The sequence below is a fragment of the Protopterus annectens genome, chromosome 7.part0 (assembly GCF_019279795.1).
Source record: "Protopterus annectens isolate FY-2018-M chromosome 7.part0, PAN1.0, whole genome shotgun sequence".
Classification (NCBI taxonomy): Eukaryota; Metazoa; Chordata; order Ceratodontiformes; family Protopteridae; genus Protopterus; species Protopterus annectens.
Genome location: NC_056739.1, coordinates 808265102 through 808287495, shown reverse-complemented (window position 1 = coordinate 808287495; position 22394 = coordinate 808265102).

The window sequence follows — 22394 nt, the reverse complement described above, 5'->3', positions numbered from 1 at the left end:
CGACACCTAAACAGCGAAAGCTGAAAACCGCGAATGGCCACTTCCATGAATTTTTTCACAGAGAAAAAATTTGCTTGGCCATTATCAGGAATTTGCCCTTTTCACCAATGTAGAGCGATCTTAGGGTTGGTATATTTAGTTAGGGAGGGTGTGGGTGGCACAACCCCCCACTTGATTAGGGTTTGAAAGTTTGTTTTCCTGTCCGCCGGCCAAGCAAATTTTTTTCCCTGTGAAAAGATTTGCGGAAGTGGCCATTCGCAGTTTTTAGCTTTTGTTGTTTAGGTGTTTCGACCAACCTAAACGTTTGATTTTATAACATAGACCCTAAGAACTCCTTTTGGCTTTTAGGTTGGAAGTCAAACTTTTCTTGAAAGGCATCTTTCATATCAGCCCACCAAGGAAATTAGTTCCTCCTCCTTGGGATTTAAACTTTGTTTTTGGAAAAACTTACATTGCCTCCCTTTGAACTAGTAGTTTCATCTTCCCTTCAACATTGCCTTGGAAGACAATGCTTTTCTTGGCTATCACTTCAGCCAGAAGGGTTTCAGAACGTCAGGTTGTTATGGCTTCTTCACCATTTACTGTTTTTCACAAGGACAGGTTTTCCCTATGCACTAATCCCTCCTTCATGCCTAAGGTAGTGAATGAGCTGTCTCTCAATCAGTCTATTATTTTACCTACCTTCTTTCCCTCACCACAATCTGCTAGTGAGAGGGTCTTACACACCTTGGATGTGCGTAGAGAACTGAGGTTTTATTTGGATAAAACCAAATTTGTTAGGAAGTCTGACCGACTCTGTCTCCTACCATCCCAGGGCTCTGGGCAGACCAGTTTCCAAGGAGACCATCTCCTCCTGGATCTCTAAGTCTATTTTCTTTTGTTATGTGGCCCATGGAAAAACCCTTGCTTCTTCAGTTAAGGCTCATTCCACTACAGCTGTCTCTTCTTCAGGTGCTTTTTTCAAGGGTCTGGATACTTCTTCTATCTTAGAAGCAGCCACTTGGTCTTCTGTACATACCTTCACAAGACATTATAAGCTGGATGGTATATCTAGATCTAGAGCTAATTTTGCAAAGGTTATTCTTCAGGGGTTTGCAGAGAGTGTTACTGCCCCTCCTCCCACTGTTTCTTCTGCAAGAACTGTGGTATTCTCCCTCATGTTATGAATACTGCAACATATGAATAGAAGGATATAGAATAGTTTGCAAATCTTACCATAACCATAGATGCCCTTCTCTTCTATATGTTGTAGTATTCTATTGCTCCCACCTTCCTCGTTGTTTGCTCATTTGTTTGTTTCCTGTATGTGTGTGTTTTCTCAGTTTTTCTCAGGCTGGTGTTCTTCCTGGGAGATTCAGTTCTGAGGACAGTAGGTCCCGATGTCTGCTATATACCTGACGTCACTTTATGAGCCATGTTGGATGGGATCTTATTTGTGACGTCACATATACCTTACAGTAGATTTAGACTTTGGTATACAGTCCGGGCGTTTCGGGCACCCTGCAGGGAACTCCCTCATATTATGACTACTGCAACCTAAAGGAGAGAAGGACATCTACAGTTATGGTAAGATTTCACACAATTAGAAGTAATGTACTCACTATAAAGTTCCATGTTTGTTGTCCATCTCACCTTCATTCGTTGCTGGTTGGGCTCGGAACTGAGAATCGGTTCTGACTCGGCCTTATACAAAAGCTTGTGAGCTTCCACCAGCTCATGGCTACACCCTATCCCATACTGCTCAGGGAAGATTACCCAGATCTTGTTTGCATATACCATACTTATTATATCTAAGAAAAGATTCAAAGACATTATATCCAATTTTCAAAAAAAACACTAGATCCTCCACGAAAGTGGGGGAAGGATAGTGGGACACAAGAATGAAGGCGAGATGGACAACAAACAGGGAACATTATGGTGAGTACATAACTTCTTAATGTTATGTTATCCTATCTTGCCTTCATTCGTTGAGCACCTTCTTTCTTAGGTGGCTCAAGGGAGAAAACTCTTCAGAACAGTAGACCCAAAAGAGGCCCTGTTCCTGGAGGCCAAATTGACTTTGTAATGAGTGATAAAGATATGAGGCTTTACCCATGTTGCTGCTACACAAATGGAATCCATAGATAGCCTCGCCTGGAAGGCATATGATATTAAAATGGAGAACATCAACATTTGTGCTGTAACAGAGACCTGGTTCAAAGCAGCAGAAAGCACCCCTGCACTACCAAGCTATAATTCATTCTACACCTTTCGACCCCAGAACTTGGACCAAAGCTCCAAAGGCGGTGGTGTTTCCATATTCATAAAGGATGCACACACCTCCCGACTGGTAGCCCAATATAGCGCAGCTGAGATACTTCAGGTGCAGCTAACATTGGGTAAGATAGCGATTCAGGTCGTAGCCTGCTATAGGTCCCCAGCCATGTCTCAAGACTCACACTCCATGTTCCTAAGCACCCAGGAGTGTATTAGGGTCCAACCTAACACTCTCATACTGGGTGACTTCAACTACCCCTCAATTAACTGGGAAAACTACTCATGTACTAATACACTTGCCCAACATTTCCTGGAATTAATTAATTCCAAAGCCTTGTACCAACTCGTTCTTACCCCCACTAGAGGTAGCAACATCCTTGACCTGGTCATTACTAACATGGGCGACCGTTGCTCTACACCAATAGTCAACTCCTCCCTGGTTAGATCCGACCACAAACTAATCACCTTGGAAATCCATATCCCTCCCACCTCCCGCAAAGGTAACCACCATGAAAAACTTCCCCAAAGCTAACTTTGGGGTCCTAAAAACAGAGGTGGCTAACTTCATGGCACCCATGCAAATGGAGAACAGTTGCATGACCGCCAAATCATACACCAATGCACTATACGGACACGTACACAAATGCATGGATCTTGCCATACCCAATAGAACCAAGATGCTCTCCACCAAAAAAAGGAAGCCAATCTAGTGGTCCCCTGCCATAAACAAACTCTACAAAGAAGGAAACTGATGCGGAATAAGATGAAGTCCCAAGACTAGAAAAACTCACTTATCAGCCTCAACAAAAAGTTGAGATCCCTCATCAAATCCTCTAAAGCTAGCTATGAAAACAGAATTGCAGCAGATAATAAAGACAACCACAAGGCCTCCTATAGTTATGTAATTTCCACGGCAATACCCATATTTGCCAAATCATACACCAATGCACTATACGGACACGTACACAAATGCATGGATCTTGCCATATCCAATAGAACCAAGATGCTCTCCACCAAAAAAAGGAAGCCAATCTAGTGGTCCCCTGCCATATACAAACTCTACAAAGAAAGAAACTGATGCGGAATAAGATGAAGTCCCAAGACTAGAAAAACTCACTTATCAGCCTCAACAAAAAGTTGAGATCCCTCATCAAATCCTCTAAAGCTAGCTATGAAGACAGAATTGCAGCAGATAATAAAGACAACCACAAGGCCTCCTATAGTTATGTAATTTCCACGGCAATACCCAGATTTGCTCTGAGCTACTGCACAATGGTACCTCCTATACCGAGGCAACAGACATTGCCAATATACTGGCTGGCAGATTCAGTGCCATCTTTACCCCCCCCCAAAGGACCAGTCACAATACCAGTAGATTGCCAGGCACCCAGTATTACTGCTGCACAGGTTAAAACAGCACTGTCCAAGGCCAAGAATACAGCTTCTATGGGACCTGACAATATTCCTGGCTGTGTTCTACATGAACTACAGAGTGAACTGGCACCTCACCTGTGTGCCTTGTTCAATCATAGCCTCACCTCAGGCTTTGTCCCTACCAAATGGCGCACTGCTACAGTCATCCCTCTCCACAAAGGGGGAGGGACTACAGACCCTGGGGACTACAGCCCCATTAGCCTGACGAGTCTGATATACAAAGCTATGGAATGCATCATCATGGACCTAATAAACAAGGATATAGGGACTCTCCAAACTCTGGATCCCAAACAGTTTGGTTTTGTGAAGGGTAGATCATGCCTGCTCAACTTGGTCTACATCTTTGAGTCAGTTACCAGAGCTGTGGATGAAGGCAAGGTGGTTCATACAGCCTACATTGTTCTGGCCAAGGCATTTGATACCATTCCCCACTCAGGAATCATAGAAAAATTCACTAAGCTAGGCATCAACCCCTATATCACTAGGTGGGTTGCAAACTGGCTCGCAGGTAAAACACACAGTGTGAAAGTAGCTGACTCCAAGTCAGACTGCCGACCAGTCATGAGTGGAGTCCCACAGGGTTCAGTCCTGGGTCCTCTCCTGTTTGGTATCTACTTCTCTGAAGTCCAGGTCAACAGGAAGGGACTCTGGCTGATAAAGTTCGCAGACGATTGCAAGTTGGGAGCTACTATTAACTCCCCAAGTGATGTTCACTGAGACCAACAACTTGTATCAGAACCATGGTCTTATGCTCAATGCCAAAAAAATGCATTGTCATCCCCTTTGGGAAAAACCTGGTTCCCATGAATTACCACATTGATGGTAGTCCACTGAACACAGAAGGCATTATAAGAGATCTGGGAACACAGGTTGACAGAAACCTCTGTTTTGTCCACCACATTGCCACTGTGGTCAGAAAGTCCTTCTATGTGGCACATCTCATTACCAAGGGTTTTGCATCACGGAAGAAAGACGTCATTGTCTCCCTCTACTCATCCCTCATTAGGCCAATCATTGAGTACAATGCCCTATTTGACATGTACCTCACTAAACACCTGCAACAACTGGAGGGGCCGCAAAAGTACCTCACAAAGAGGATCATAGGTATTAAACAATTGTCCTATATGGACAGACTTAAAAAAACTCCAACTATTCTCTGTCTCATATCGCCTACTTAGAGGCGATCTCTGCTTGACTTACAAAGCCATGTCTGACCCAGCTTTGTTAGAAATGTTACATCTAAAGAAATCCCAATCCTTTCGCACCACATGCTTCAGAGACCTCAACCTCATTACCACAATCACCAGAACATGCTGGAAGGACAGGTCCATAACCCAGAGACTGCCCATGCTATGGAATAGATTTCCCATACATGTGAAGCAGAGCACCTCACTGGCCCTCTTCAAGAGAAATCTTGATGAGTGGATAGGAAATAGAAAAGTCACCCCAGGGATCACTCCAGTGGCTTTACTCAACAGAGGCACTGGGAACTAAGGTCCAGGTGGCACAATGCCAGGGTAATCCTATGGGCTAGGCATGTAAAGGCTCCAGGGCCATTAGCCTAGTACACACCTATGAATCTATACAGCTCATGTAGAATGGCCTTTCACTTTTCCTGAAAGTTCTCTGTTCTAAGCTCTATATGTATACGTTATACAGTCTGTAAGCCATTTTGAAAGTGTGACTTTTGATATTGAGGCTCCTTTCTTTTTGTCTGAAAAAGATACAAATAACTGGCCCGATATTCTGAAATCTTTTGTTCTATGCAGGTAGAAACATAGCTGTCTATTTATGTCTAACTGGTGTAATTTATAATCTGCCTTGTTGCCATAGTTTGGGAAAAAGACAATGGATTGATTTAAATTTGTTTCTGAACACACTCTTGGTAGGAATGAAGGGTTGGTTAGTAAGGAAACGCTATCTTTGTGAAAAGTCATGTATGGGGATGTATTGACAATGCTTGAAGTTCAGACACTCGTCCAGCAGACGTAATGGCTACCAATAGGGCTGTCTTCCATGACAAAAACTTTGTCACAAGATTATGCAGGTTCAAATGGGGGAAGAATCAACACAGATAGAACAAAATTTAGGTCCCATGGTGCTGGACGTCCTTTTACTGGAGGTCTCAGTAAGAAAGTATCCTTCAAGAATGCTTTACAAAGTCTGTGGGACATGATTTTTAGTCCCATTTCCCCGATATGATAGTTCGATATAGCAGCTATTTGAACTCGAATAGTAGCTACCTCTGCGCCTTCATTAAAAAAGCTTAGCCAAAAAGTTTAACACAGCTGTCATGGGGGCAGTAAAGGGATTGATATGGTTGTTGCAGAGCAAAATATCTGCTGCATTTGGCATTCAAGAACATGGCAAAGAGGATGCAGTAAGGTTGGCCCCGCTTGCAAAAAATCTGTTCCACAACAGCCTGTTATAGGGACCATTCGTGGGGCATCAGAATGACTCTGCTGAGTCTGTCTACTATCACGTTGAACTTCCCCAGGATTGTGCATTGCTGTCAGAAATCATTGGGAAGAGACTGCCCATTGCCATACCCTCTGGACCTCTCGATATAGGAAGTAGGCTTTGGTTTCTCCTTGTTTGTTTATGTACCACACTAATGACATGTTAACTGTCTGAATTGTAACTGTTCCTAGTGGAAGGGAGTCCTGGAATGCCTGCAATGCCAAAAGCACCGCTTTCATCTCTAGGACATTGATATGCAAGTAGTTCTTGTGATCCTTCCAAACACCTTGGATAGTCTTCCCCAGATAATGCTCCCCACCCTATCTGGGAAGCATCCCTGGTCACTGTGGCTACTGGTTACGGAAAAACGAACAGTCGGCCTAAGGTCACTTAAGTAGAGCGAAGCCACCAATGCAGATCTTTCTTGCAGGATTCTGTTATGATCACTTTGTGAGACATGGGTAGTTCCTGCATAAACCACTGGGAGAATAGTAACCACTGAAGAATCCTCATGTGCAGACGAGCTAAAGGTACCAAAGTTATCGCTGCTGCCATGTTATCCAGAACTTTCAAAACAACCTATCCCTGTACTTTCTTCTTGGACAAGAAGTTCTTGATTAGATAATGCAAGGTATGAATCCTCTCTGGGGGAAGTGTGGCCAACATTTGTCTTGTGTCTAAGTCTGCCCCTATAAATACAATATGCTGTGATGGCAACAAGGCAGATTTTTTCAAAGTTTATTGTGATGCCCAGCTGAGAGCAAAGGTGAATGGTAGTGTCCCTTGTGGGACATGGGATTAGAGCAAACTACCCACTGCACTTGTTGTTGTGAGCAGACGCAGAAAGATTGCAGTAAGGTTGGCTCCAACAAAGGAAGACCCTTTCCTCCACAGACTGGTTGACAGACCAGGCATTAAGATGGATCTGCTCAGTTTGCCTGCTAATGTGCATTGCAGTTAGAAAACAGTCTGATGAGATTGCCCATTCCCACACTCTCATGGCCTCTCTGCAGAGGGGATAAGATCGAGTCCCTCCCTGTTTGCTGATATACCAGACTATAGACATATTGTCAGTCTGAACTACAATCTTCGACAGAGAAAGAGCATCTTGAAAAGCCTGCAGCACAAACAGGACTGCTCTTATCTCTAGTACATTGATATGCAGATTGGTCTCTTGGGGAGAACCACATGCCTTGGACTGTCCTTCCCAGAAAATGCCCTCCACCCCCAGTTGGGATGCATCTGTGGTCACTGTAGCCAAGGGGGGTCAGCAAAACAAAGGTCAGCCTAGATTAATATCTGACTGAGTCCACCAACAGATGTGCTGTTTGCAAATTGAAGTTAGTTTGACTAGAAAAGACAGAGGTTGATGCAGAATAGACCACTGAACAGTTAGAGTCCATTGCAGAACACGCATAAAGAAATGTGCCAAAGGAAGTAGTACAATGGCTGCTGCCATAGAGCCTAATACTTGAAGTACTGATCTTGCTGGAGGAAATGGGGGAGATTAGCAAATGAACCTGATTTCTGATGGTGGATATGAGATGAAGTTGTAGTGAAACTATATGAGTGTTTCTATTCAGCAGTGTACCAATCAACTCCAGGCTCTGGACGACTGGTGTCAGATTTGACTTGGCTTCATTTATTGTTATTCCTAGAGAATGGCAAATCTGGAGCAAATAGTTCCAGGCATGTAGGAGAAGATGTTTAGAAAGGGAAGTGAGGAGCCAGTCATCCAGATATGGAAACACTCGAAAACCTTTAAGTCTCAGGTGAGCAGCCACCACTGCCATACACTTGGTAAACCTGGGGCACTGTCGTGGGCCCAAAGGGCAGGGCTCTGAATTGGTAGTGACTGTCTCTCAGCCAAAGTGTAAATGTCTGCTGGAGCATCTGTCTATTTTGATGTGATAGTATGAATCCTAAAGATCTATACAGCACATCCAATTGTCCTTGTGAAGAAAAGGTAAGATGGACTGTACTGTGATCATTCAGAAGTTTGACTTCTTCACATACTGATTCAAATTGCTTAGATCCAAGATTGGTTTGAGGTCCCCTATTTTCTTGGGCACTAAAAAGAAGCATGAGTAAGTTCCGAATCCTATCTGGTCTGGTGGGACCTGTTGGATTTCTAGCAGCTTTTGAATTTCTTGTGCTGCGGCCTTCCTCTGACTGGGTTGTACGTCGGGAAGTTTCTTCTTTTTGTGAAAGGGAATTTGGAAAAATAGAAATAAATAACCTCCAGATATGATTTTTTAGCACCCAGATATCTTTTCTTAAATTTTTCCAGACTTCTAGGTGGTGGGATAATTGTCCCCCATCTGCCTCTAGAGTGGCACAGTTGGGCAGCACTTCAGGAGCACTGAAAAGGTTAGTTCGGAAAAGAATCTCAGAACCCCTGGTTCTGTGGACCTCCTCTGCCTCTAGGGTGATGTCTCCCATTACAATTACCTCCTCTGCCTCTGGAGGAACTGTCTCGCTCAGATCCTGAAAAGATCCCCTGAGATCTATGGAACCAAATTTTCTTACCACCTCTCTGCTTCCTGGAAAAGGTCCATTGAGGGGTACAGAACTTGATTCCCATGGCATACAGGATCTTTCCATCTTGTTAACTGCGAGTAAACATCGCTTTCCCTGATGGCTAAAATAAGGAGGTGCCATTGAATGTGGTGTTGATATAAGGCATCCTAAAGGGCTCTGCAAAGTCATATAACCACATCCAGGCATATCTTCTAAGGGCAATGTCTGAACCAGCCACTCGTGACTTGCATTCGGGCATCTGAGAGATCAACCTCATTGAAGCATTTGAAACAGACAAAAGAATGGCCAGCTGCAAAGATGTTCTTTTGAAGTCCTCTGTGGACATGGACTCTGAGAGAGAGAGTTTGACAGTTCTTTGGTCAAACCCTTCTGAAGACTCGTGAGGTGTACCAGGTAATTAAAAGACCACAGTGCAAAGGTTTCTGAGGCAAATACTAGCTTTCCATAGCTGTCCAGCGTCCTAGACTCCCTGTTTGGAGGATGAACAGAAGAGCAATGTTCTGTTAGCTCTTTCTTGGTGGCTGCCACCACCACCACAGCATCAACCAGGACTCTTTTGCTCCAGTGGGGTCTGTCTTTCAGCCTGACAGGAAACCAAATCAATAAGTTCATCTCGCCAGGGGGTACCCAAGACAAAGACAGGCCAGAACAAAAAGCTTCCAAAAATAAAGATTCTTCCAAAGAGGGGTTTAGGAAGACCAGACACCTTTTTACTTTAGGATCTCTGCAATATCTTTGAAGGAGATGTCATCTGGTGGTGATCTGGGGAGCCTTCTCCTTCATCAAAATCAAAATCCTTCATGAATGACTCCATCGTGAAGTCAATGTGTCTCCTTTTGCATGTTCTCTTCCGATGTACCTCTTCTGTTGGACGTTCAGGTGAGGTGTCAGAAGACAGGAGACATTCCTCTACTGGAAACAGTTGAACACTTACTGAAACTGTCTGTCACTGTCGAGTACGTCTGATCGCCTCAGAGCTCAGAACCAATGAGAGGAAAGGGGTAGGATCCAAAAAGTGAGAGTGGTTCTCTGAAGAGAGAAAAAGCCTTTTCCACCACTTTGAAAGCTGACAGACCCATAGAAGCTTCGACCCACCCTCTCAAACCCGAACCTCTCAATGAAGGTAGGTCTTGACCACTTTGGATCCGTGCCTCAAGGATGGAACCAAATCCAAACTGTCCAGGGCCGAGGCTCTGAGAGGAAGGGACAGATCTGCCAAAATCAGAGCTGACCCTATACCCTCAGATCCGATGCCGAAACTTCAGCTCCGAGACCCATTCTGATCCGAGGGTATCGGAGCAGAACTAGTCAAGGATATAGTTGGAGTTGAAAAAGAAGCTTTCCTTGGCCCCAACACCACACCACACCTCTCAGGGATTTCAGATCCTGGGACTCCAAAACCACTGGACAGGTCAGAGAAGGAGATAGAATGGTCCTGGATGTTGTAGGCATACTCATGGATCCGAAAGGGAATAGAGCTGGCAAGACCCTATCTGGATCTGAGCTCTGAGAAATTTTTGCATCATCCTAGCCACATATGCTTCCGATAAACTTCTGGAGGACCTAGAAGAAGTTGTGGGTGGGGGCCTGGAGTGTTTCTTGGGAGTCTGAAACAACTAAGCAGGCAGGGTGGGAGCTGGAGTAAGACTCCTATGGGAAATACCAGGTTTGAATCCAAGGACTTAGGATTTGAAGGTGTTGTAAGGGGTGGTGAGATAACAATTGGACCCGAAACCTTCAGATGAAAGGGTTTTGGATCCGAGGATCTGATCTTAGGATATGACAATATCAGATCTGAATTCTTTCTTGTTTTTGCTGCAGGTTCTGATGAAGACCTTGGGGACCTCGGATGACTGGGTTTCTTATGCTCCAACGGCGCTAATCTACTAGATTTTGAGGGGGTTTGACCCCCAGAAGAAGAAGGAGTAACTGGCAGTAAACCTTTTAAAATAAATTTGTTCTGCCTATCTGCCAAGGCCCTTTGCTTAAAAGTAGAACAAACTGGAGTGACCAAGTGCCCAGCACCAAAGCAGTACACACACTCCTTGTGGGCATCTGAACTAGGGATTTTGTGCCCATAAGAAGTGCATCTTTTACAACTGGTCGGCTTATCTGACATTGTAAAATACAGTACAGTATTAAGTCAAAGAAAGTGTTTTTTTTTTTTGTTTTGTTTTTGCTTTTTTTGGGGGGGGGTGGAGAAAAACAGTAAATAGCTTAACTACCAACAATAGTGGAAAATAAAAATACCCTATTAACTAAAAAAAAAAGCTAACGACTTGTCGAAACACTAACAGGAAGGATACTAAATTTAAAGTTAAATATAAAGAGACAAAGAAGAAACATTTTACAAAACTCACAAAATATCACTTTGAAAGCTCGAGAGGAACCTGCGCCTGTTAGTGATGGTGGCAAATGAGATCTGAATTGATGGGATGGAATATTTTATCATGGGTTTAGGCAGGAGCTTGAGAGCTAGAACTGAAGTCTGGAGTATACAGCTAAGTCGGATCCGAGGATCAGAGCTGAATCCATGGGTTGAAGAACAATGAAAAGGACATCAGATGAGATGTTTTTATAAGCATGTAGCCTTTAAAAATAAGACAATATAATGAAAGCAATGAAAATGGTAAGCCTTTTACATAGGTTCATAGGTCGGTACTAGGCTATTGATCCTAGGGCCTATATAAGCCTAGCCAAAGGTACCCTGGCTTTCGCCACCCAAGAAAATTATTTTCCTGTGCCACTGTCGAGCACAGCCACAGAAGTGATCCCCAGGGTGAATTTCCTATCTCCCATCCAATCATAAAGATTTTTCTTGAAGAGAGCTAATGAGGAGCTTTGTTTGATATAGATAGGTAGTTTGTTCCAGAGTATGGGAAGTCTCTGGGACAGGAATCTATCCCTCCAGCATGTTCTGTTTATTGTGGTGACGAGGTTTGGGTCCCTAGAGCGTGTAGCTCATAGGGATTGGGATTTCTTTAAGTGGAGCATGTCTAAAAGCTCTGGGTTTGACATAGCTTTGTGTGTTAGGCAGAGATCGCCTCTGAGTAGGCGATATGCAACAGAGTAAAGCTGCAGTTTTTTGAGACGGTCTGCATAGAGCATCTCTTTGAGGCCAGTAATCCTGTTTGTGAGGTATTTCTGTGGCCTTTCCACTTGTTGTAGAAGTCTTGTGAGGTACATACCAAAAGGGGCATTGTACTCTATAATGGGTCTAATGAGTGACGAGTAGAGGGGGACAATGACCTCTTTTTTCCTGGATGAGAAACCTTTTGTGATGAGGTGTGCCACATAGAAGCATTTCCTGACTACTGTGGCGATGTGATTATCAAAGGAGAGACTACTGTCCACCTGTGTCCCAAGGTTTCTTATCACACTTTCGGTGTTAAGTAGACTACCACCTATGTGGTAGTTCATGGGTACTGAGTTTTTACCAAAAGGAATGACAATGCACTTTTTGGCATTGAGCTTGAGGTCATGGCTTTGACACCAGGCATCTGTCTCAGCAAGGCCCTTTTGTAGGATGTCCACATCTTTTGGAGTTTTGATTATGGCTCCTAGTTTGCAGTCATCTGCGAACTTCGTTAATAAAGACCTTCTGTGTTGGCCTGTACTTCAGAGAAGTAGATACCAAACAGGAGAGGACCCAGGACTGAACCCTGTGGTACTCCACTTGTCACTGCTGGATTTGGAGTCTGCTACTTTCACAGTGTGGGTTCTGTTAGTGAGCCAGATAGCAACACATCTTGTGACATAGGGATTTATACCTAGTTTAGTGAGTTTATCTATAATTCCAGAGTGGGGGATGGTGTCAAAAGCCTTGGCGAGATCTAGATAGACTGTGTGAACCACCTTACCCTCATCTACGGCTTTGGTGACTGCTTCAAAGAAGTCTATCAGGTTTAGGAGACATGATCTGCCTTTTACAAACCCGAACTGGGTGGGGTCCTGAGTTTGGAGATTACCAATGTCATTGGTTATAAGTTCCATGATGATACACTCCATAGCCTTGCAGACCAGGCTCATTAGGCTAATGGGGCGGTAGTTTCCGGGATCTGTGGTGGCTCTCCCTTTGTGGAGTGGGATAACTGTCACTGTGCGCCATTCAGTGGGCACATAGCCTGAGTTGAGGCTATGATTGAACATGGTACTTAGGTGGGGTGCCAGCTCGTTCTGTAGTTCATGTAGAACACAGCCTGGGGTGTCATCAGGTCCCATGGATGCTGTGTTCTTAGCTTTGGATAGTGTGTTTTTTACCTGTGAAGCTGTGATTACAGGAACTTTGCATTCTTCTGGTACAGAGATGGTCCCTTTAGGGGATGACAGAGGGGTAAAGTTAACACTGAACCTATCTGCCAGGATGTTGGCAATATCCGTTGGTTCTGTATATTTAGTGCCATTGTGCTGTAACTCAGAGCAGATCTGAGTGTTGCCATTGAGATTCTTGACATAGCTATAAAAAGATATTAGCTTGTTTGTTTTCTACTGGCAAATGTTCAGTGGAGTTGAGATGTCTGCAGTGCTGTCTGCAGGTGCAAGTGATTAATCTTGAGAACTGTGAGTATTCTTTGCTGAGGGAAGTGCAAAATTTAAAGGTATAATGGCCAGCAGTTCAGTGAAAAAATAAGTTGGAAATTATCGGAAGTGAATAAGAGGTAACAACCTCCCTTAAAACTTTAATGCAGTTAATGGTACAGGTATAATTTAGTTTTATTTAAAGATAGTCAGTGCAGTTTTTCTTAGAGCTAAAAGTTAATGTTTTCTAAAAACATACAAGCTGTTTTTCATATCTGGGATGTGAAGAGAGGCAGAAGAAAAGAACAGACAGCAATTAGTGTAAGTGGGAGCGCAGGCTGTAGATTGCGCTTTAACGTTTTAGATTAACTAATGCCTGCAGCTACAGTCATCAATTTGGGTCAGTTGTTCCTTTCTGGAGGGTTAAGTTATGTTTTGAAGCTGTACATAGTATTGTGAGTTTGTTCCAAGTTAATAGGGGACGGGGTATTTTGTACTTAGTTTTTTGTCTGTGGGTTTTCATTAAAACAAACAGTCTTGAAAAATGTGACATAGGTTCAAATGGAGATGAAAACAAGCAACTGTGCTAAAGATCAGCCTGACAAACATTAGTATATGCATGCAACACAAAAACTCGAAATACATACTCAAAAAAACTGTCATGTCTAATAGGTGGGAACAATCGCTTTTTATCATGATAGCTATGCTGGCCATATTATCCTGGAACCTGAATTACCTTACAAGTATAGATAAAAAGAAAAGAGTATTGAATTATATTAAAAAATGCAGAGTGCAAACAGCAATAGGTTCATAGGTTCATACTAGGCTATCTGCCCTAGGGCATTTATAAGCCTAGCCAGAATGTGTTTGGCTTTCGCCACCCATTTTATATTTATTTTGCTATGCCCTTTTTCGAGGTTAGTATACTGTGCCTCTGTCTAACAGTGACACAGAAGTGATACCCGGGGTAAACCTACGATCTCCCATCCACTCATCAAGATTCCTCTTGAAGAGAGTCAATGAGGGACTCTGCCTAACCTGGACTGGGATTTTATTCCAGAGTGAAGGGAGCCTCTGGGTTATGAATCTGTCCCTCCAGCATGTCCTATTTATTTCAGTGCTGAGGTTCAAGTCTCTCGGCGTAGCTCGATGGGATTTGGATTTTCTGAGGTGCAGCATGTCCATTAATTCGGGTTGGACATGGCTTTATCGTCAGGCACAGATCGCCTCTGAACAGGCGGTATGCCACTGAGTAGAGCTGGAGTTTCTTTAACCGGGCAGCATATGGCATCTGTTTGAGCCCTTTGATCCTCTTGGTGAGGTGCTTTTGGGGTCTTTCCAGTTGCTGCAGGTGTCTGGTAAGGTACATCCCAAAGGGGCATTGTACTCAATTATGGGCCTGATGAGGGATGAGTAAAGAGGCACGATGACCTCCCTGATCTAGATGTGAATCCCTTCATGATTAGGTGGGCTATATAAAATGTTTTTCTAACCACTTTGGCCACGTGGTTGTCAAATGAGAGATTGCTATCAACTTGGGTCCCCAGGTCCCTAATTACTTCTTCTGTACTTAATGGATTACCACCTATGTGGTAATTTGTGGGCACTTTGTTTTGCCAAAGGGATGACTATGCACTTTTGGCATTTAGCTTGAGGCCATGGCTCTGGCACCAGTTGTCTGTTTCTATGAGGCCCTTTTGGAGGATGCTTGTGTCGGCTAGAGAGTCGATTATGGCGCCCAGTTTGCAGTCATCTGCGAACTTGGTCAGCCACAGTCCTTCCGTGTTGGCCTGTACCTCCGAGAAATATATACCGAACAAGAGAGGTCCCAGGACTGAGCCTTGTGGGACACCACTTGTAACTGGTTTGGAGTCTGACATGGCTCCAGCAATTCTAACCATGTGGGTTCTGTCCTTGAGCCAGTTTGCAATCCATCTAGTGATATGGGGGTTTATATTTAAGCTGGTGAGCTTATCTATAATGCCCGAGTGGGGTATTGTATCAAAGGCTTTTGCGAGGTCCAGGTAGGCTGTGTGGACCATCTTCCCCTCGTCAATGGCCTTGGTGACTGTTTCAAAGAAATCAACCAGGTGACACATTTGGAAAGAAATGAGCGAGTGAATTTGACAAAGAGAATTTCAGAATGGCTATTCAGCAGAATATCAAGGACAGAGGAAAAGGGGAGTAATTATACTAATTGTAAGGGGACTCCAATAGTAACAGATGAGAAAAACAAGACAGAAATGGTAGATATGTGGTAGTAAGGGGATACTGGCAAGGGAGAAGGATTACAATGGCATGTACCAAAACCTGCTATTGTGGAGCTTAAGAACATTTTGAGAGAAATTATTTATAGGTGGCGACTGGAATTTGATTTTTGTAACACATATGTAAAGATGCTGTACAGAGGAGAGGGAAGGGGAAAAAGAATACTGGCATAGTTATTCTGTACTCTTGGTTATGTCCCTTTTTTCTGAAAAAAACATGTCTCTTGTTATTTCCCTCTGGTAATCTCTTTTTAGCACTTTGCTTGCTGGTAAAGGGCTGATTTTGTATATCTGGCCTTTTTGTGAAAGAGAGAGGCCTATAATATTTGTATAGTGATACATGAAATATCTTAGAACTTCCCTGAATCAATCACCCTCTTTCAACATTTTGTCTGAAAACCTACAGAGAGATACCTATAGATGTGCAAAAAGTGGCAATATTTTGAGGACTAGATCAAGAAAATTGGGCTCCTAGTAGGATAGTCAACTATTTGTGAACTAGATTTAGCATTTATAATATCAAGGAAGCTCTGGGCATGCTGCCCATTGCATATGATTTATTTTTCCTCTAAATTACTGGAAGCCATCTCCTGTACCAAAGCTGAAACCTGAACTGCGTTTTACTCAACAGCTGCAAGATTCTTCTAGGCTAGAGTTTTCTCTTCTTCTTTTCTTGTCAATTTTCTGATACACTCTGGGAAAGGAGGGTGGCCTAATGGTTAAGGTGTTTGCCTTACAAACACAAGGTGCAGGGTTTGAGCCTCACAAGGGATAACTGGCTAGGCTTAAAATGGCTCGCAAGGGCAGTTAGCTTAGTACTAACCTATAAACACTCTCCAAAGTTTTTCTTTGCTGGCATCCAGACAGTGTAATTACAATCCAGTAACCAATTTATCCAATCTGTTACTTTAGTGACATTTTACTCGCAACTGTTTTTTTTCACACTGGGAGATCTGTAAGAAGTGCCTATAGATGTATATCATAAACACTAAATTGATCAAGCAAATTAAAGTGACCATGAAACAGTGGCAAATTACTTTGCAGCTAAGCCATGATAAAGGGCAAATTATTATCCCAGGGCTAAAGATCTAAATGGTGGATATTTCAGGGTGACTCAGTCACCCCTGCTCTTTTGTCTTGTCGTTAACCCACTAAACTGTCTACTTAACAGCTTAGGTCATGGCTACAATTTGGCTCCTAGAGAAAAAAGTCTAAAGACATATCGTCTTCGTTTTGTGGATGATTTAAAACAACGTTGTTCATCAAAAGAGGAGCTAAAAGCACAACTGCAAGTGATCAAACCTTTCTCAGATGATAAGAATGTAATTTAGTCTTGATAAATAAGCAAAAGCAACATTTAAACAGCAAAACGGCATCACCAAGAAAATATCAGTCTGTAACAGGAATGTGATATAAAGGAACTTGAGCAGGAGGGAGTGCATAAATATTTGGGAACTGATGAAGGATCAACAATAAAACATGGACAAATGTGTACAAAACTCAGTAAGAAATGTTTTAGAATACTAAAATTAATATATAAAGCTCTGACATCTAGGAACAAAGTTTAAATTATAAGCCAATTTGCTCCTCCTGTTCTAACTTACAATTTCTGGGTGACTGACTGGCCCCAAAAGGTATTAGATTGGCTGGACAGGAAAATAAGAAAAACACTTCATGCTTATCAAATGATATATAAACATCAGTGTTCTCTAAGATTATATATTCCTCTTTCTGAAGGATACATGGACCACCTCGAAATTTATTGCATGCATAAATCTGCAATTGTAGGAACTGCATACATTTCTGCTGACCTTGCCAGATCAGAACATGGTGGAGGTTTTAGAACATGAAGAGAACAAATCTTAAGATGACTTCCCTGCTTAGTTTAGCAGAAGCATATCTGTGTCAAGCAGGAATGGAAAACAAACCAGACATAGATAAAAAATAAGGTACCAACTGAATATGCCAAAAAAAAAAAGAAAGAATATAAAGAGATCAGATTGGAAAGCAAAAAATGTGGAAAAGGCATTTCTTTCATTTCTTTCTCATTTCTTTCCAAATGTGTCACCTGCAGCATTGCTATTTGCACTCTGCATTATATTTGCAATTACAGAAGACCCCTGGAACAACCTCATGTCGATCAGGATTTGATGCAGTAATGGTTAAGGAGAAGTGAATTTAAACCAACAGATAAAAGGTTAATATTAATGGCTCAAAGAGTGGACTACATACATGTTGGTTTACAAAGTCCATTGAACATTTGGGAGAAACAGACAAATGCAGATTATGTAAAACAGAACTCCAAGCAGTCGCACATCTTGTTGCTGGGTGTGATACACTAATGGCAGAGGGTCTGTAAACAGAAAGGCATAATAATGTGGCAAAACTATTGAACTGGGGATTGTGCAAAACATTACAATATTGAAGCAGCTGAAAAGCACTGGAAGCATTAGCCACAGAGCATTGCAGAGAATGATGAAGTTTATATCATACGGAATTACCTATTACCAACAGCTCAAAAAGCAGATTTGAGAAAACCAGATATAGTAGTCCACCAAAAGAAGACAAAGGTAGTGTTGATCATTGAAACTGCTACACCCAGCATTCATTGTGGGAAGGACACAGGGTCAATGAGTCATCATTCCCTCTGTCATATCATTTCTAATTTTTCTTCAAACTTGGGGTCTTCAGGAGAGATATGTGGTGATCTCCACTCTCCTCAATGTCAACATTCACAGTTGAAAACTCTACAGTGGAGTCAGTGTACTTACTCTTGCACATCACCTTCATCAGCATCTTCTAAGTGGATAAGTATGAAGAGGAGGAACGTGAATGCTTATTAGCTGATGTCAAGAATAAGTGCTGCAAAGGTTCCTGGGCTTCTCTGTCTTGCTGCACAGCAGGTGGTAGGGCCAAGAATACAACAAAAGACTTACTTAATCATAGTACCAGGCGCCAGCATTAGGATGCCAGGGGCATCCATGTAAATTTGGCATTGAGGACTACTAACGTGCACTGAAAACTCTTGTGCCATGTGCTGAAAGACTGACCTGCCCTATTCCTAAATGAACCAGAGGGTGAAGGGACAGCAGGCAGTAGTTTCTTAGCCATCAGCAGGGCTTCTGCAAACCAATATGACAGTCAGGTACCAAGCCACACCTCAGATCCAATCCAGTCATTGGCTAATACTCTAGTGCCTCAGTTTCCTGTAAACTTTCTCACAACACCCAAGTTTGCTACCCACAGGCCACTTGTACCAAAAGTATCGCAATAAAATTATGAAAAACTGAAAGATGAAAATTTGACTGGTAGATAAATGAAGGGACATCATATCAGACAGACATGGGTAAAAAGGATCCAACATTATGGTATGTGTATAACTCCCATATCATTTTTTAATCGGTCCATCCAATCCAACAGATGGACAGAATCTCAAGCTACGTACAACCTCAGAGGAATCATGATAGGAAACCACTGAGAACTGAAGCTCCATAAGCAGCTCTGGTTCTAAAAATGCTGTCCAGTTTGTAATATTTACAAAAAAGGAAAAAGCTTAGACCCTACAGCAGATGCACAAATGTCATGAATAGAGAAATTATTGAAAAAAGTCATACATTGCCACTGATGTTGTGAAATGGGCTTTTGGTTTTAAGGTTATTGTCTTGTTGCTGGTAAAATTGACAAAAGAGATATAATCTGACAGTCATATGGACATTGTTTATTTAAAAACTTTGGAGCCCAGTTAGAAGCAAAGGAGACAAATAACTGGGTGTCTTTTATGAAGCTTTTGGTTCTGTATATGTAGAATCAGAGTTGTTTATGAACATTTAAAGGGTTTACTAGATGCTCTCCTTTGTTGGAATAATTTGGAAACAATAGTGGGATGGTTGATAGACTGGTTGATATTATTTTTGAAACCACCTTGAGAATAAAGGATAGGTGAGTTCTTAACAGTTACACTATTCTTATGCAAGACCAACTATGGCACAGTAACAGACAAGACATGTAATCTAAAACTCACCTAGCTGAGCTAATAACAATCCAAAAAATTGTCTTCCAAAGATAAATATTTCAGGTCTACAGATGAAGCTGGTTCAAATAGTGGCCTTGTTAGTGGTTCCAGGACTAAATTTAAATCTTAGGAGGGGGTATGGTTTTCAATGGGAGGGCAAAGAAGAAGAAATGCTCCTCTGACGAGGTTTTGGTAATCAGAGTGGTAAGTGAGGCTGTCAACTGCACTTTAATGGTAGAGGAACTGGAGCCTCCTTCAAACAATGAAGACAGAAACTGTAAGACATCTGCAATCAAAGCATAAATACAGTCACATTCTTGTGTTGGATGGAATGTCAAACAAGTTGCATTAAGGCTGGCACCAGATGGCCTCATTGATTCAGTATCTCTTGAACTACTGAAGGATTTAGACTACTTGTGAGGCTGCAGAGTAGACATCCTGAGCCTGTCTATTTACCAGCTGGACTTCTCCAGAATGTGCACTGCCACTAGAAAGCAACCTGAATTCAAAGCCCATTGCCATCCTTCCCAGGCCTCCCTGCAATGAGTAAAATTTGCTTATGCCCTGTTTGCTGATGTACCAGACTACCAACAAATTGTCCATCTATTTGGCTATTACTCCTGAAGGCAAGAGGTCCTGAAATTCCTGAAACAGTGGGAGGATTCCCCTCATCTCCAGAATGTTACTGTGAACAATGCCTCTCACTGGTTTCAAACTCCTGGAGCATCCTCTCACTGAAAGGAGCCCTCCACTCCAGAGAGGAGGCATCTGTGTATTGCTGTCAAAGAAGACACCATTTTAAATGATTCTCACTTGACTAAGTCAAAAATGGTAGCTAAACAGGAGTCTGTTAGTTGTTGCTCGTGCAAGGATGGTATCCAATGGAGAATTCTTAGGTGAAACCTATCATAATGAACCATAGCAATTGTGGCTGCCATGAAACCCAGTACTCTTAGGAACAGCACTACAGACGGATTCTGATGATGACAAAGGATTCAAACTGACCATTGAAAGGAAGACTGTCTTTCTGGGATGAGAAACCCTTGATTTGAGGTTGTGTCCAGATAGCATACAAGGCTGAAGCTGAAAAAAGAAGTTATATCTTACCATAATGTTCCATCTGTGTTGTAGATCTTTGTTCATTCATTACAAATAGGACTTTGGTTCCATCCTCAGGACCGATACGGACGTTTTCAAGCTTGCGCTAGCCAAAAACTCTCAGCTAATACCTACCCATAATGCCTCTCTCCTATTTACTCCAGATCGAGTTTGCCCTCCCCTATATAATAGAGATAGTAACAGAAAAATAGAAGGCTCTGTCTAAGCAAATACCTTAACAAGGAGTTCCTAAAGTCCACCAGGAGTCCAGGCAGGGGGAATGAGGGAGGGAAGTAATGAATGAACAAAGATCTACAACACAGATGGAACATTATGGTAAGACATAACTTCTTTATCTGATGTTGTAAATCTTTGTTTATTTATCACAAATAGCACTGAGTCCCCAGCTACTTGAGTCCTGGGTGGCCCTAAGGAAGGATATTCCTGAGCACCATAGAACCAAAAGATGCTCGTCCCCTGGAGGCCAAATCCAATTTGTAATGAGAGATAAAGGCATGAGGTCTTACCCAAGTGGCTGCTGCGCAGATATCATCCATAGAGGGTCCGGAATGAAATGCTACAGAAGTAGCCATAGATCTGGTAGAATGAGCCTTTATTCTGGAAGGTAAGGATAGCTTATTCTGTTGGTAGATAAAGGTAATGACGTTTCTAAGCCAGGAGGATAAAGTCACTTTGGAAACAGGTTTAGCCAATCTGGGTCCTGCAAAGGCCACAAACAATTGATCTGTTTTCCTGAAAGATTTAGTCCTGTCCAAATAACAGCAAAGCTGCCGATGCACATCAAGGATGTGCAAAAGGTACTCCCTTCTATCAGAATGCTGAGGGAAGAAAACCGGCAGGTCAAAAGATTGGTTAATGGAAAATCCAGAAATGACCTTGGGCAAGAAAGAAGGGTCAGTATGAAGGGACACCCTATCCGTGTGGAAGATCAAGTAAGGTCTCTTGACACTCAAGGCCTGCAGCTCAGAGACTCTTCTCGCTGAGGTAAGCGCTGCTAGAAGTAAGGTTTTCCATGACAAACATTTTAAATCACATGAATCAAAGGGCTTGAAAGGAGGACCTGCGAGAGACTGAAGCACCAAAGTCAAGTCCCAGGGTTCTAAGGGAGGCTTGAGAGGAGGTTTAACGTGTAATACTCCTTTCAAGAATGTCTTGCATAGGCTGTGTGACATAATCGAAGAATTATCAAATCCATTATGAAAATTGGCGATAGCTGCTAAATGTACAGTGATCGTCGATGCTGAGGCCCCTGCATGCAAAAGAATCATCAGGTACTGAAGGATCTTTTGAATAGACATAGAGAAGGGATCTATCTTCTGATCTTTGGCCCAAATAGAAAACCTAGTCCATTTACTAGAATAAACTTTCCTGGTGGAAGGTTTGTGTGAAGCCAGAAGAATTTCACGAACAGGAGATGGGATGTCAGGCAGACTGGCAATCATTGGAAGTGGAGGAACCAAGCTGTGAGCTTGAGACTGTGGAGATTCGGATGAATCAGTCCCTGAGGATGAGATAATAGGTCTTGGGAATGATCCAGGATCCATGGGCTGTGAATCAGATGAGGCCATAGAAACGGGAACCAGACTTGATGAAGGCAATAGGGGGCAGTGAGGATCACTTTGCTTCTCAACCTCTGAGCTTACTGGACAAATTCTGGAATGAGGGGAAATGGGGGAAAGGCAAACAGATGACCCGGGAGCCAATTGTGCGTTAGAGTGTCCCTTGGGGGTTCCCCCTTAGGGGGGGGGTCACTGCAAAGTAGCTTCTGCATTTCTTGTTTAGGGGGG